Consider the following 9,895-nt stretch of genomic DNA (forward strand, 5'->3'; position numbering starts at 1 on the left):
TGATCGAGTGAGTGGGTGATCGATTGATCTGTTTGTTAGTTTATTGATCGAACGATCTAAGGGTGATTTTCTGCGTGGCATCCTTCCTGCAGACACACGTGCAGTGTAGTGCAGTAAGTCCCCCCCCCACGCACAAACCGAGACAGGAGCCCACAATACGCCGGCATGGAGCCGGACTGGGGCTCCACAAGCGGGTTTAGGGACGGTCAATTAAACATCCGCGACCCCCTTAAATTTCATTCCCGTGCGCTTCTGTTTATTGCGGCGCTTATTCTAGAGTCGAGGGATAGGGTGGCTACTGAGGGCCAGGGAGTAATGACCAGGCCAACCATGCGTGATGTGCTTAAATTTCAACTTAGCGAAATGATTCCAAACCCTGTGCTTTCTCCACTGAATTGGTATTATTTTGTCTTATTTAAAAAAAAAAAAGGTTTTTATTAAACAGGTTATTTAATGATTCATAATATTAAGACTCTCTGGTACAGACCTTGGGAAGCATAATATCATTGGAAGCGCTTGCCAGTCGACGCGTAACACTCACTTACTGGGGTTTATGAAATTCTCCAAAAGGGTGAGGAATGATTTCCGTGAGGGTGTTCCTTTTGAAATCTCGCTAAAAACGCATGCCCCCCCCCACCCCACCCCACCACCACACTGCCAAAAAGCTCGAGCCGAAGATGTACGCAAAAATAGTCGCTCTGTCATTTCACATTCATTAAGTGTGAAACTCAGAAATTAATAATGTAAAAATATGCTTTTTAATTAGTCTTACATTCTGCCCAGTGTACTTAAATGGGATCAGCCCTTCCCCGATGACTTTTTCTTAATAAAGTATTAGGTTGTGATGCACAGGGCTTGACAGGTGTGACAAACTGCAGAGCATTTCTCCAGCCATAAATGTTACCAAAGCAGTGCTCCACCATTTAAATGTAATTAACATCCAAGCGTGATATTACATGAAGACACGAGATTTTGATGTCTGCCTCCGTTTCTTTTTATTGAGTTGTTCCGTGACTTTGCCTTGATTTGCATAACCAAAATGTGCGACACGAGAACTCATTTAATCCAGCCCCACATCTAAGGAAAATTTTAGGGGCCAGTTGAAATGCGCCGGTCGACTGGCTGTGATGGAATTAACTTCAGACTAATGTTGTTTAACTTGCCATCTTTTTGGCATCGAGAACTTTCCTTATAATGATTTTATTCATTTTTTTTAACAGTATCTCTCTTTTTAAATAGATTTTAAAAAAATTATTTTAGCTGAGCAGTTTACGTGTATAATATAGTCACAGAATAAACATTTTGGTGCTAAATAACTGCTTGCGCAAGGAATATTTTAAAACGAGCCTTTTTGTTCTTTATTTGTATGCAATTTCATTTTCTTTTATTTTAGTGCAGGACTGAAAATAAGGGGAAGTTTCCCGTCAGTTATAGTCTGTGTTTATGCAAATGAGGCACGCGCTCGCACACGCTCAGGGGTAACTGGGACCTCCCCGCGGTGATGTGCTGCTCGTTCGCTGTCCTGGAGGAGTCCAGGGGACCATAAGTGGGGGGGGTGGAACACACGATGCTTGAAGGAAGAAAGTCTAGAACTATTGGATTATGCCTCAGTCCTGAACACTCCCGGGTGAGCCAAGACTGTGGGGCGCCTCGAATCTAGATTAGGACCAATTCAGAACCTACCTGCCAGTTAAATTCAGATTCTTGCTATCCAGGAATGAATAGTACATGGACAAGAGAAAAAGAAAAACAAATAGGATGCAGCCTTTTTTAAAAAAATCCCTGGAATGCCACACAGAGATGGTTCCCATCACAGGGCAGATTCCAGTTCAGAATAACCAAGCCCAACTTTGCATTCTCTGGCTTCGTTTGAAATATCAGAGGTGGAGGGTGAGCGCGGGGAGTGGGGGGATGTTATTTACTTCACTTTCTCCTTCCTCTGGCCCAAAGCATGCAGATTCACACCTCACAGAGAACAGATTAGAGCTGACAGTAATCATAATGAGAGGTGTGTTATATAACTTAAATGCTCAGGTAAATCACGAGCCTGCCCCAACGCAGTGACAGATCCTGTCACTTTCATTTAGGGGCCAAATTACGGGGGAGAGAGACCCTCTCGTCTGTTCTTGCGAGGCCGGCTGCCAAATTGGCTCCGGATTCCGAGACTCTGACACCCTTTTTTTTAAATTTAATTTAGTGCTAATGAATTCGGGGGTTGTGATTGCCGTTGTTCAGAGTAGCAGCCCAGGTACTCGGAGTATCATGATAGCGAGAATCATTAGGGGATCCGGTGTTAACCACCGTCGCCCTCTCCTACCGTGGCCCGGTCTGGTGCCTATCCAAACGTAATTCGTAACTCCCCCCCCCCTCCATTTGTCCAACTGCTACAAAAGATGGGAAAATACTACAGCGATGTCCAGGCTTGGGACTAAACGGTTTTGCGCTAAGGCCCAGAAGCCGCTGACATTAACCTGGGCAGCCCATCTCCTTCGGCGCCCTAAGCTCCAGAGGCAGGAAAAGCATCCAGAGGATGAAGCCAGAGTGAGAGACGCTGACAGTGACTCAGCTTCTTCCACACAGTGTCAGCACAAACATGGCCGCCTGTCAAAACCAGCACCCGGACCAGTCATTAAAATATATGTGACCACTTGATAAATAAATAAATAAATGAATCAAATGTACATATTTCTGCAGAGAAGAAAAAGACTGGGGTTATATTGTCCAGGTATTATATAAACCGATGCAAAAATAAAAAAAGTTAAAAATAAAACGTTAACATTATATTAACAGCACATTTCATTTAAACAAAATTGTATATTTTTCTATTAATCGACAACCAGCACATAGTATATTATAATATTATGTCACATACTAGTAATCTTTAATCCCAATAATATTAGCATGAGATGGAGTCATCTGATGTGACCGGAACGCAGCAGTCAAGAGTTGTCTGTCTTGCCCAGGTCACGGAGGCAATAGTTTTTATTTAAATGCCCCCCCCCCCCTTGTTTCTCTGCTCCATCTAAGCATCTCTGACAACACGCCTTTGTCACTCCGAAGCAAGACAGCAAAGTCACAAAGGCAAGTCGTAAGACAAAAAAAAAGAAAGCGAAAGAATCCGTGCTGGTGAGTGGCATTGCCCGTGACTGAAAGGCCTTGCGTACATCGAACGTGACATTTTAATGTAGCTGGGGTCCGCCGCGATTGATCCCCCCCGCCCCCCCCCCAAGGCTGTCACAACTCTCCGACAGTTTCTGGAGACGGGGACAAAGAGCGTTTTTTTCCCAACCAGCACGCCCCCCTCTCGGACACGGAGAACAACAAAGATTTGTGGTGGGTCTGCTGTACGCGCGCGCACACGCCCGCCCCGCCAGATTCGCCCTTATCTCATTCATTCGCCTACCATATTTCTGGTGACGGCCACAACGGGTTTCTTTGCAAGCCGCCGGTTGTGCCAGGGTGTCGCCAAAGAACCGCGTTTACTGGCGGCAAACTGTGATGTTTCTAATTATCAAACGCTTTATGACATCGCTGTCGTGCGGTAAATGTTTTTTTTTCCCTCCTTCTTCTTGCTCATTGTAAATGAAAACCGCACAATTCTCTACTGCAACTTGGTTATAAAAGGGATTTGATGAGCGGAGGAAAAAAACGGGGGAAAAAAATCATTAAATATGACTTTTTGAAAAACAACAGCTCTGGCGTTGTCTCCCAGGAGAACGGCCGCCGTTTGATTGGCAAGCGTCGCCGGTAAGAGCGTTGCCGCGGTGACGTGCGTCAAGCTGTTCCGACAATGGGCGGCAGGTGAGAGGTTAATTAGGGGCCACTGTGGTTTAATCTGGGAGCACTTTAAGCTGGAGTGCGATGGTTTTCTGCAGTTTGTGATGTGTGCTCGAGCAGGCGTCTGGGATTGGCCCGAGACCGCCTGCGTTCGCCCCACACGAGACGTGCACAGCTGTCAGATAAAAATCAATTGAATTTTAAAGGGCTTTAAAGTAAATATTTAATTCTTGCCTTGGGAACCAATTAAGTGAAGCATGTGAACTTTGAGGGACTGGTTGAACTGGAGTTGTACTGGTACCAGCTGGTGTTCCACTGGGATCAACTGGAGGGATGGGTTTTTTTTTGGGGGGGGGGGTGTTCACAAAATAGATGCAAATCTTGTGTGTGAACGCACCGTTTCAATTACCTATTGATGTTTTTTAAAAATGCTGCAAAATAAGCCTGTCAGGGTGGAGTTGGCAGTTTGCGTTGAGCGGTGCAGTTTTCTTGGCTGTCCCTTCTCTTCTAGCGTTGTCATTTCGCTTGTCACAAAGCCAGCGTTCCATCCTCAGGGATGCGGTCAGCTTCCACCGGAGAAGCTCAAGCACCACTTTGACCGGTCACTTACACAGAAGTTTAGGTGACCTCATCAAATCTGGACCATGCCGACTGCCCTTACGTCGCTCTTCTTCTCAAAACTAGCTTTTTAAAATGCACCATTTACAAAACATACTTAATATAGTCTGCCTGCTACACGCGCCTCATTTTTTACTGCCGTATTAGGAATGTTCAATGAACAGTTGTGCAAATTAACTTCTTAAAATCTTTGTACAGTGTTCCCACAATATTTTATAAGACTTGACATCAGTGAGTGACTATATTAAATAAAACACATACAGAACTCAGCCTCCAAGTGATGAGAGATTTTAATGATGAAAATAAACATCTAGTGAATGGGAACCTATTAACAGTGAGTATTATGTATAATGAGGAAATGAGCTCAATGTTTTCATGAAAATTAATGAAATTACCTATTCCTTCCCCTTTCAACTGTATTTTAGTTTCCATGACGGCAACTTAATTACTTCCAATGGAGGCTATAAGGTCAATCAGCCAATAAAAAAGGTATCTGATGTTATTTTCATTATTTTCTGCGCTTGTGTCGCAGCCTTTTCCTCCTTTGTCCACGGCTTGCGATTTGACAAGGATCACTTGTGATCGGCGAGAACGAAGGCGAAGGCGCTTGCCAAAACGAGCCCACGGCAGCGCGGACGGCGCGCGGGCGGGCAGGCGGGCCTCGGAGAAGGAATTTCCTCGGTCTATAAATAGAGTGCATCTGTTTATGCATCACCCCACACATGCCGAGCCAGATGTATGTTTCTGTGCCAACGTGTGTGTTTTGGTGTGTGGGTGTCACGCTCACAGAGAGAGCGTGATTAATGGTGGGTCTGGCAGAGCCCCCCCCCCCAACACTCACACACACATGCAGATTCACACACCCCCGGCCATACTCTCTGTGACAGACCACGGGGACGGGGGCTGGGGGTGAACCGAGCCCAGCCTCATCTGTGAGGCCCCTCTATGTCCCCCAGCCTCTCCTGCATGTCCCCTTAGCCTCACGCCACACATGCCCCCACCCCCCCATCACCTCCCCTGCAGGGTCGAAGAAAGGAGCGCTGTGGGGCACCTACTCACACCTCAGACAAAAGCCTCTGCCCCCGCCACGAGCAACAAACAGAGACTCATTTAATGCATTTATTCTATCAACCTCACACAACCCAAATGAAGCAGAATGGACTTAGCTCAGCGAACCGGTGCAGAGGTATGGAAAATTTGTGCTGGTCTGCAGTGTTTAACAGGCCGCGCGTATTCTTTTCTGGGGTGGGGGGATCTCGGTTACTCTGCTGTCTGCCCATACCTGGCTCCGTGTTCTGCCGGGTATTTGCAATTCCTCACTATACCGCGTGGCTCGTATGGTGCTCCAAGAGGCCTTGACTGAGTCTAGACACAACTGCCAACTACACAAGGTAAAGATTCAAATCCACATGCACCTGTCTGTTAGAAACATCGCTTAACGTTGTTAAGCGTGACACTGAAGAGTTCTCTCCTGCCACGCCACGTGATACTGTTGACTGTTAAAATACATCCAGGCTGGTTCTCCCTCCAAGGCTCACTCGCTCCTTTAAAAAGCAGCAAGGATACTTTCTACGGATAGTTGGCCTCTCCGGGCCTGACAGTGAGAGCACACACAAGGGCAATTTCCAAACATATGGTTCACATTTCTCTGGCCCAAATGTAGCACTGGTTAAATAGCAGAGGAACATACCTGGAAGCACACCTGGAGGGAGGTCTGAGACACTGGCGCTAACGGAAGATGGACGCCGGCATGCGAGCAGGCCGCCCTGAAGTGACGAACCGGGGATAAATTATGAAGAAGGGCAGGGATTGACTTGCCAAAGTGTGAGGATCCATCAGCCAGAGAACACATTAATGCGTGGGAGTGCCATGCAGTTTGATGTTGATCAAGATGAACTCTTTTGACAGAGCTGAAGGTTTTTTTTTATACCCCTTTATTTTTTATTTATTTCCCCCCTTAGAATCTTTAGAGGACAGCGAGAAGAGGAGAAATTCAAACAGACCCTTAAGAACCGGCCGAAGAGATGAGGGACAAGTTTAAGAGGGTCGTTTACCGCCGGCAAGCATCGCATGTAAAGGTGGCACCATCGCAGGAGAGTTTAATCATCGCTGGGCCGTCCAGAGTGTTCTGCTGCTCTGAATATTTATTTTCACCATGTGACTGATGGATGAAACTCGTAATTAGCACCAAAGGGACAACTCTGAATTTAATGCTGAAATTTACGGAACGTCGCATAATATCTCAAGTGATGACTTTAGTAAATTTAAGAGTTTTAAGGTTTCTGAACGTTTGACAATAAAGATATCTTTTAATGAAATGCAGCCCTTTCATTTTTTTGTAGGTTGTGAATCCTAGAGTCACTGAAAAAAAAATCCACCTCCACAGCATGGAATTTAATTTATCCCATTTGATGGGAAAAAATGCGATATTAGTGTACAAAAATTTGAATGTATTTAAATGCAGCGTTGATTGCAAATACACCACTTCAGCATATAGGTCAATAATGTGTCGGCCATCTGTTTGACAAGAGCATTGTATGTTAAATACCTGTGAACAACAGCAGGTGGTGCTGTGAAATTCAACAGATTGAATATTCTGCTGAATTCATTATTTAGGCTTTGCCAGAACCTACACACATCCTTCACAGTAGATCAGGGTGTTATATAACTTCCACAGGCAAAAACACATACAATGCTCAAACAGCATACAATGTGCAATACACAAACCTCTTTAACAATCGGCTAATTCTTTAGGTCATTGCAAAACGATCATTTGCAAATGAATCGTTTTTGGAATAGTGTAGTGCAGGCCAATGTCTGTCTTCATATTGATGATGTTTGTTGATTTCGTATCTTTTCTTTCTTGCATGCTTTTTTGGTTCCTGTCGCACAGATGCTCCCTCCATTACTCGAAAAAGCCGCAATTCTCTAGGAGCTTGGCTGGATCAAGCAAATTTGCCGGCGTAAATGAAACATGGAGACAATGGGGTAAATTCAAATGAATACCCAGTTATCAGTAGACAGCACAAGCTGGTGGAGCTCGATCTGATAGCAAACTATGTACAGATGTGCAGCTAGCAGATATCATATCTTCTTGTTAATAACAATTTATTGCGATAATATGTACTGTCACTCGTTTATTTTGTTAAGGCAATTTTCATCAGTTTTAGTAATACAGCCTTCCCCTCCCCCTTAGCATCATCAATCTAAAATCTAGTGTTCGGAAATTAAGGCCAATTATTTCTAACAGGGGCAGTCTATGGAAAACAGGCTACGCAAATTATTTTACTGACAGTTACAGATATTAATTACTGAAGCAAGAAGCAAATTAAAACTAATTCTCGCTTTAATTCAAAAAGAATTCTTTCTGGATGGAGGCCCCCTTCTGAAAATTGCTCACAATATCAGTTGATTGCTGGATAGTGATTTATAATAAATTCATTACATCAAGAGCTGTACGACGCCGACGAGGACATCTAATGAATATTCCAGCATGGTGGTTTTTCCCTGGCAGCCATAGCGATTGACGCTTTCCCTCCAATGTAGAATTAATTATCGCATTTCCGCGGCGTTTAATTCCAAACGTTTATTGACACGATCTTCGCAAACTGTGAAACAACACAACAGATTTCTCTTCCGACATTTTGTCGGGCGGAGCCTGCTGGACGGGGAGCCGCTCATTAGCGCCATCCCACACTCCATTTGTGAGGCCAAAGTGGTCCTGTGTTACACCCAGGCCTAATCGCAGCAGATGTTCCCTCCCACCGGCAGCGACGCTACGCTGCGGCTGTCGGGGCGATTTCGACCCCGTTCTTTATGTCACCTTCTTATTTTATAGTTTTATTGGGACATTGGGCTCAAGTTGAAGCTAAAGCAGGAAATGCCTTTCAACAAATTAAAATAAATTTAGCGGCAGTGACTGAGAGAAGCTTTGCTATAGGTGGGTTCGTCTTTTTTTCAAACGGTAGCATTGAGGTGATAAAAAAAATTTGGGCTACCGATGCTGCCAATGGTCTTTTTTAACACTTCAAATGTGTACGTCTTCTGTGGAAAAAAAACCCCTAATTTAGTCCGTTTCTTGAGTCCTCTCAGTCCTTGGGATGTGGACAAAAGCGCAGCTCTTCCAGAAGGACGCTAACGCCTCACCATGCCGAGACGGAAACTCCGAAATTGCTGGTTTTGTGTTAGCGGGCTATCGGCCTGACAGACTGCCACCTGCGCAGGGGGTCCGAATCGCAACGACATCAGCCCATACGGCCTGAGTTAGGTCCTATTGAAGCTGTGGCCTAATTATGAGGCCGATCAACAACGTTAGCGATGATGACCGGGCCATTTCGCCTGGGCCCGGTCCAACCCCCACCGTGAGACACACCTGTTCCCCTTTTTAAACCCCCTCCTCCCCCCCCCCCTCCCCGCCACCCCTCGCCAGTTTAGCTCTTGGCTACAGCCGTGTAATGACCCATCCAGGGGGTGATTTCGTCCTCTCTCCACTTAGCCCACTGGAAAGATCCGGTAGGGGAGGACGCACTTTGATACCAAGGATTCGGCTCACCGCGGCGAAATGAGCAGCCAGCTGTGGATGATGTCATCTCTGACACAGGAGTAGTGCAGCCTCAAAGGTTCATTAGACCTATTCATCCAGAAATACGTTGGTGATAAGAAACGGTGAAGTAAGTAGACTGCGTGAAGGTCAGCCATGGGCATCTCCTGCTTTCCTGGGCAGTATGACGCCATCGTTGGGCAGCCCGCTCATGGCTTGCGCAGGGCGTCATCTTCTTCTGAAGACTTTAAAATAACCTTCATTTGTCTTCCGAGAAGAATACATCCAGAAATGATTAGTGTCCACAGAACGGTGCGTGCAGGGGGGGGGCAAGGAATAAATCGCACTGCCAAATCAAGCGCAAGTTCATCCTGGAGCTGCAGCAAAACAGGCAGGTCGCTCATTGTACGTGTCCCGTAATCCGTACGCAATAAGGTGCAGGTTTGGTCTTAGCTGTTTCTCTCACAGTCGTTCTTTGTTGTTTCGAAACTGGTGACGGGGGTGTGCCGGGGTGGGATGGGGAGGGGGGGCATCTGCAGTTAACGTTCTCATCAAAGGTGCCGTGCCCGTACTTCAGAGCACGAGCGGTATGGAAATGCGGCATGCCCGCCTGGAAAGCTGTCAGGGGGCGCACACATCGGGTGGGACGCGGCGGGTAATTCGAGCGGGTTCCTGACTTCCGAATGCCGGGGTCCCCCCTCATTATGCAGGGTCTGCGTTTCATCTGTCAGCCCCCCCAAACTGAGTTTTTTTCTGGCATATTAGTTGCCGACATCAAAGGCGGCGTTGTTATGAGCGCGCGCCTGCGTGTGTGTGCGTGCGTGCGCGTGTGCATGCCCGAGCGTCTGGCGTGAAAGCCGAACGGGACTCAGGGACGGCAACGCCTAAACGTATCTGACTGGCGATGTGAAAACACGCTCGGGGGGGGCACAGTTCGTACGGGGTCGCTCGCTCCTCAGA

The 9,895-nt window shown here is 46.4% G+C and overlaps 1 long non-coding RNA gene across 1 annotated transcript; it reads left to right on the forward strand.

Annotated features, from left to right (window-relative positions):
- The first annotated feature begins 3,287 nt into the window (after nt 1-3,287).
- LOC125715742 (uncharacterized) lies at nt 3,288-6,615 on the forward strand. The gene is made up of 3 exons (XR_007384164.1): nt 3,288-3,541; nt 3,713-3,801; nt 6,357-6,615. It is a non-coding gene; the product is annotated as an uncharacterized LOC125715742 (long non-coding RNA).
- The last annotated feature ends 3,280 nt before the right edge of the window (nt 6,616-9,895 follow it).

Source organism: Brienomyrus brachyistius, chromosome 20 (genome assembly GCF_023856365.1).
Source record: "Brienomyrus brachyistius isolate T26 chromosome 20, BBRACH_0.4, whole genome shotgun sequence".
In the NCBI taxonomy this organism is placed as follows: Eukaryota; Metazoa; Chordata; class Actinopteri; order Osteoglossiformes; family Mormyridae; genus Brienomyrus; species Brienomyrus brachyistius.